Here is a 7,117-nt window from a genome sequence, read left to right as displayed (position 1 = left end):
CTAAAACTATTTTATGCTTGTAATGTAATGAGTTATTTCAATTGTTGGTATTGTACATTTCTACAAAGAAAATAATGAAAAATTGATCCTTATATAATTACTTTCGTGTCCTAGAATCGACATTCCGATCCAGCTAGCCACGAGTGATCTTGCAGCACACCGTAGGGGGACACGCTTAATAGCGGCGTTAAATCCTCAAGCTTAGGCCATCTCCGAGGAGAAAGACGGACGGGAAGGGAGGAAAACACACCCCGGAGATAGCGCCTCGCCGCATGTTTTGCCCAAGATGGCCGTCAATTTTGGCAATGAAAAACCGAAGGAGAAAAAAACTTGACGATTTAAGTCTTCTACAGCTGCGAACTCCAAACTGCCGACATAGACTCTAGTGAACGGTTCAGGTGATAGATAATCGGAGGAGAGACGGAGAGAGAAACGGAGATCTGGGGAGCCGAGTTGACTCCACTCTCTCTCTCCCGAGAACGGACTCAGAAGATGTCCGACGCCGGTCCAACTCTGCGCAAGTCCAGCGGCTCAAAACCATCCGAGCTACCGAGCCGACCAGATCGATGCAAGTCAGTTTCCTGTCTAACCTACAGCAAACTCCCCAAACTGTTGGAAATTTTAGTGTAGTTGCTCGAATTCGATTTTGTATGTTATATTCATCGTCAGGTTGTCTGTCTGGTTATTTATGAAAGCAATACTTTTAATATATTGACCCCCCCTCACTTGTTTAAATTTCCCCCCCTTTGTTTTCAAAATGTCGAAACAATATTGCGATTTCTACTAACTAAAAATGGATTGTAATAATGGTAGTTTTCAATGAAGTTTTAGCTTAGTGCTGGAAATCCAGGTAAATCAAAACTACCACTCTCACTGTCGGAATGCTAAAACCAGGCGATGACAGTAACATGAAAATATCTATTAGTTATGGGTTAATTTGAGGCTTTGATAACATTTTATTGCAGTTTTACAAAACTTATTGTAGTTTTACAACGGCCGTTTTATTACACTTTATCTTATACATGCTATCAGTAAAGTTGATAAGGTTTTGGGAATAGATAAACATGTGCGGCCTACAGTTCTTACTCACTAAGAAACTATACTAAACATAACATAATATTTCTAATGTAGAAATTTTGATTTTTACATTTTGTAAAACTGTAATAAACAAATTTCATTTTCTGGATTGAATTTGTTAGCTTACTATAATAATTTACTAATATCAAAAATGTAAATTAACCATTGGTTGGAAATGCGAGTTTCTTCAATGCTATAAACATCTAAACATGTTTAAAAGCGTGAAATTAAATTAAGTAATAAAATTTAATCCTTTAATCCTTAGTGGTTGTAATTCCACGCATCCTTAGCCAAACCCAGATCCCTCACTTGCCATAAGATGAAAATAGCTATTACACTCAACTCCTGATCAAATACTTTTTTGTATCAGTGCTATTTGGGAAAATTGTTTATGTATATATAAAATTCAAAATTGAGGTAGAAAAATTATTCAATGATTAAACATGCTATAGAAGGGAAAAGATTCCTATATTATGGAGGTATGGTTTTAAATGTTTAGTTTACAGCCTGTCTGTCTGTTAATTTTTGCCAAATACCTTTTTTAACTCAACTAGTAACAAATTCAGAATCCAATTATTTTCAAAACAAGTGTTTACATTTTCTATGTAAAATTTAATACAAAATTTATAACTTTTATAAAGTAATATCAAGTAAAAAAAATACACAAAATCAAATTATAAAAACCATTATGAGTAGTATATAAATAACATTTTAATGTTTGAATGCTTAATTAAAATTGGTTTAAATTTATCTGTTAAATTGTAAAAGACTGCTTAACAATCACTGTAAAATATGAATTTTCCATTATTCATATTCTAGTTTTAATAAATAATTGTAAAATAAGGACTCTTGATATTATGTATTAAAAATACAAATGGACATCTTTATAAAAATTATAACGTAAGTATAATAGTTTTTTTGTATTTAATGTAATCTAGAAACATCTATCACCTAAAATTTAAACTTTTTTACTTGGTTTGTTAGTTAAAAATATTTAGAATAAACAAAAACTTTGATTTGAATTAAATTTAACCGTAACCTTATTAAAGTATAGGTAAAGGAAAACAGTGAAAATACATTTAGGGTGCAGTAATGCAAGATAATACAAACATTTCAACTTGCTTCTTTAATAAAATATATGTTACCTAAAATATAAACATCTGAAGCTTTTTTCGTTGACACAAGTTGGACGGTTCGTTGACGACCTCTCAAGCTGCAACATTCAGACGACAGCAATCCCTAACCTAAAATAGCAGGACGACACATCAGAGTGACATTCAATACAACGACTATTCATGTAAAACTGATCTTTATTATCTTTCATAATGTTACAATGATTGTAAATTTATGATAATTAACTATTAATCACTTCCACCCAGTTGCTCATTTTAAATGTTAGCACTTAAATCAGTATTGTCCCAGGAATTACCAAGTTTCAATGTGGTACTCCTAAAAATTCCTCACAATTCATGAAGAACTCAAACGGTTTTCAGCACGGTTAATTAGAAAAAAGTTTGTTGATTCGTTTGTAATTCTGAATTTTAAATTATGTTTTTTTACTGTAGGGCAATGGCCTAAGAGACTTAAATCTCAAATGAATTTTGCAGTTTGTTATTTTTAACGTTTCTATTTGATAATAATGGTACTTTAGATCGGAACAAAGGTTCACTTGTTTTAATTCGTAAGTTTGGGATTTTGTGAAGCATTTAATAATAAAGACCAACTTAGATTTTTACTCGTAGGGAAAATTATATTTTGTATTTAGGTTCTTAGCGCCCTGCACACAACTGTAGAATTTTAATTCCACATTTAGGTTATAGTAATGAGAATTTTCTCAGGAAACAGGGATTTCCACCTTCCTACACCGCACAGTACACGTAATATTCTGTGAACACTCACTATGTTAATACTTTCCAAGTTTTACAGTTTATTATAATTGTCAATAGACGTTACTATTACTATTTAATTAATCACTTGAGAAATTGTATCGAAATGTCATCGGCATATTGCCCACTTTAAGGTGTTTACAAATAACATGTTATTTCTTTTAGTTGAACTTTCAATCCAAGTTTAATGTAAAATCAGTATTTTAGTTTTGCTGTTACAGTTTTTGTACAATATGATAACTCTGGTGTCTGTAATATTCTCATTTACTTTATATAACCTCCTTAATACACTAATAATACTGTATTTAGACTTATGATGTAGATTTGTAAATATTGTAGAGTTCTGCTAGAGCGTAAGTTGGGTAAGTTATATTACGAGATAAGTTTCCATGTCATATTTAAGTGCAATAATTGTGTACAACTGAGTACATTTTTTATGTTTATGTCTTTATTTATTATCATATCGTAAAGATTTTGTCTTTTATACGAATTGTGTCTTTTGTCTTTTGCTTCTTGTAGTTTATCCAGTTGCAAATTACAAATGAAATGTAAAACTTTACACACAGATGGAAAAATTGTGCAACAGTCACACACAGAGCCGTAACGCACAAGGTTGAAGTGAATTACGGTACAAGCCTTGTACATTATTTTCATCTGACTCTATATACAGGATGTTCCATAAACCACTAATAAAACTTCTCCAAACCTCAGAGAACATACTGGCCAAATTGTAGGTTAACCAAATTAAGGCATTTTTGCAGCGGTTTGTAAATAGTGAATTAGAAACAACCTTGTCCAGAGCTAAGGAGGCAGTGAGTATACGAGCAATGTTGGAGGGCAACTGAAGTCTACTGTTTGGCAGCTTCAGATGTTTACATAGCAGCTGGTGATTTTAATATAAAAACTGTACAAGGTACACGTTAACGGAATTTTTGGAGCTGGTAAAATGGAAAAGTAGAACAGTCTTTGTCCGCAAACTGTTATTTTAGGCATTACTAAACAATATTATAAAAACTGAGGATCTATACTGTAGCTTTCCATTTAACCTACACGTATGAAGTATTCAAACAATTAGGTTACACAGTTTACGGGAGATTTCATCACTTTGTTCGTCACATGTTAAGAATTTAGAGAATAATTTGGAAAAGTCTACTTTTGCATTGTCAGTACAGCTACAACTCATCATTCCTTAACAGAGGGATTCAGAATTGCACTCAACTTTGTTAGGGATTATCCATGAAAAAATTCAAAGTATTGTCAAATTTCTTACTGTAATTTTCACCCAATATACGACACAATTGTCGACAATTAGTGTGATCAGTGGTCACATTAACACGTTCGGTGCGGACGGCCCCATCGGGGGACTGTCGTAAAGCTCTACACAGAATGCTTCACAAAATTTCAACCTTTGTTAATCCTCATTATGCTTCTTGGCCCAGTGGATGATTTAAGTCATTAATTCATTCATTCACTATTTGTTGAAGTTTCTACCTTTATCAACTTCAACCTTGAGCATTATGACTGTAATTCCAACATTACTTAGACTACTATTTCACAATTCTTTCATTTACTGCATTCAGTATTTAGAAATTTCAGTGAGGCCTCCAATAAAGTCAAACACAAGAATAATTCCTATCCCAGAACGCACGAAGAATGCTTGGAAGTTGGTGACTTGCAACTCGATAAATTGCCATTTTTGTCGACAAACTCATCTATCGTTTCAGTTGTTTTTGTAAACCGTCTCAGTATATTAAGATTGTGCCGGCATAGGCATTGTAGTCGAAAGCTTCCAAACTGGGTGTTTCGTCGTTGTTAGAGCAGACGTTTGTTTGTATTTTTGTGAATCACTGTTTTGTAAATATAATATTGTTTACACTGTTATTATTACAGGAGTGCATTAGTATTTGAAACTACAGCTGTTAATGTTGAGCTCAGGATGCTGCCCATTACTTTATATTGTAGGTCTTGTTTAGCGGGACAAACATTAATACTGTGGGATCTACCACTACGGATTGTACAAAAAAATGCAGTTTTAACCTGTAAATGCAAGATGAAAATAACAGCCATAGTTTCTATGCTGATAGCCCTCAATGTATAAAGTAACCTAGTTGGTGAAGTTAGGGCCTAGCATTTGTAGTGAGTATTAATTTGCTTCCCTGTAGTCATTTGTTCCAACTGTGATCTGACCGTCGTGCCGCCCTAGTAACCTCAGATTACACTGTCCGCACACAACGTCTTCTGACATAGCCGAAAGTTCAGGTAGGCTACAAGTTAGGTATAGCCTACATTCAAATATCGTTTACTTAAAGACAAATACACGCGTTTCGTTTATTTTAGTATGAATATAAAATTGGATATATTTTTTATATTACTCCAATAACAATGATCAATCATATTTAAAAATTCTGTAAATTGCATATCAGTATTTCAAAGTTTGTATTAAGGAAAATATTAATACTTCTTGTGATTTAACAACACAGATTTAGGCCTAAACTTTTATAGATAAATGTTTAATTTAACATGAAACTATTTAAAACTATTATTATCAGAAGCATTTAATGTTACCATAATATAAAAAAAGAAAGTGATTTTACTGAGAAATATGAACAGAAATGTTGTGTTGTATGTTGGTAATAACCCAATGGGTTGTGACAACACCGATTTCCCTGGGGATTTCCGGATTATGAGGGTAAAAATATTTAGACAGAAACTTAACTCCTGGAAATTTATTCAGAAAGTTCAAATTGTGTTTATAATGTCTTGACATAATGGATTGTACTTTTACGTTGTACATCAGAAGGTGATAGTGATGTACAGCTAGACGATGTTCATGTTATTTTTCCGACGGACTACATATCAACATCTTTTTTTCTCCAATAAAAACAGTCAACAAATTATTTTCCGTGAATTTCTGTCATATATTTGTAGTTTTATTGTTACAGGAAAAATTGTCTGTTAAAAATGTTGTTGCAAGCCATATATGAACTGGAGTGGGAGAAATGCTTTTGATATTCCCACACAATGGGATATTTCAAGTGTAGAGAAGACAGGGCGGCTACCCTTCTTGTTTTTATTACGGTATTGACATGTACTTAGATAAGGCGTTTTGTCTCCTAATCGTTACTTAATCTGGAGATCAATACTTTTAGTAAACCATCTTAATACAGTGACAGTATGCATTGCGTTTATTATGTAATAAGTTAAATACATATAAGATTTCATGTATCACTATACCGTAAAGCCAATTTAGCTCGATGTGTACACCCAAAATTGCTTTAAATATGATTATCCAAAAGGCCTACAGTCAAACGAAGTCATTTATTAAATGTTTAGGTAACTTCAAATCTTGTAGAAATTGATTTCTGCCATTTATTTGGGAAATATTTAGTAGATTATTTCACGGTTTGTGTTGATCTATCAGGCTGTTTGGTTGTTGGATTCAGCTATCAAGTGGAGATTGCACTCAGTTTAACACACAAGCTGTAACTTGTATACGAGTGCACTCGGCATCTGCCATGCATTCCAGTGATGTGTAGCTTCTGTTGGTGACTAGCGAGTGTTTAGTAAGAACTGAGAAAGCTCACAGAAACTATGTTAGAAGTCACACACATATTGGTTCTCAGCATTGCCCTGCCTCCACCTATTGGACTACGGTAAATGCCAAGTGCATTCTTCTACAGGTTAAGTTTTTATCTCTTGATGGCTGTATGAGTAGTACAGTTACTTTACCAAGCATAAGACAACTAGAGTAAACCACAAAATATTCTCTGGAAATTTCAGTTTACTATTGACTTTGAAGTTTAATCTCATGAGAAATCTTAGCCTATTTTCGTTAATTACAATAATATAAAATAAGTACTTGATTCGTTGTGGTTAAAATCTTCACTGGCAAAAATATCGTTACTGTGCCTTTTGACCTGATGTACTTTCCAAAGTTTTGAAATCTTGAAAAGGAGGGACGGATGGCGGGGAGGGAAGCGCGGTGGGAAGGAAAAAAAATTATTTCAAAACGTGAAAGATCTTCACCAGTAGGCTATTAACGTCTTCAATTCCTTCTGGGAAAAATTTAAATCGTTTACCAATCTGTACAAATGTTTAGTTGTAAAAATGTAAATAAAAACTGTTAAAAGTTTAGGTTCTACATGCTCTATTAC

General features: G+C 33.2%; 1 long non-coding RNA gene across 1 annotated transcript; it reads right to left on the bottom strand.

Annotated features, from left to right (window-relative positions):
• Window positions 1–2,184: 2,184 nt before the first annotated feature.
• Window positions 2,185–6,914, bottom strand: LOC124375115. Its single transcript, XR_006923659.1, has 2 exons — window positions 6,823–6,914; window positions 2,185–2,321 (listed from the first exon to the last, which is right to left on the bottom strand). It is a non-coding gene; the product is annotated as an uncharacterized LOC124375115 (long non-coding RNA).
• Between the last annotated feature and the right edge of the window lie 203 nt (window positions 6,915–7,117).

The sequence above is a fragment of the Homalodisca vitripennis genome, unplaced genomic scaffold (genome assembly GCF_021130785.1).
Source record: "Homalodisca vitripennis isolate AUS2020 unplaced genomic scaffold, UT_GWSS_2.1 ScUCBcl_13476;HRSCAF=23726, whole genome shotgun sequence".
Lineage (NCBI taxonomy): Eukaryota > Metazoa > Arthropoda > Insecta > Hemiptera > Cicadellidae > Homalodisca > Homalodisca vitripennis.
Note: the sequence above shows the minus strand (reverse complement) of the source record. Positions and strands in the feature narration are given on the sequence as shown.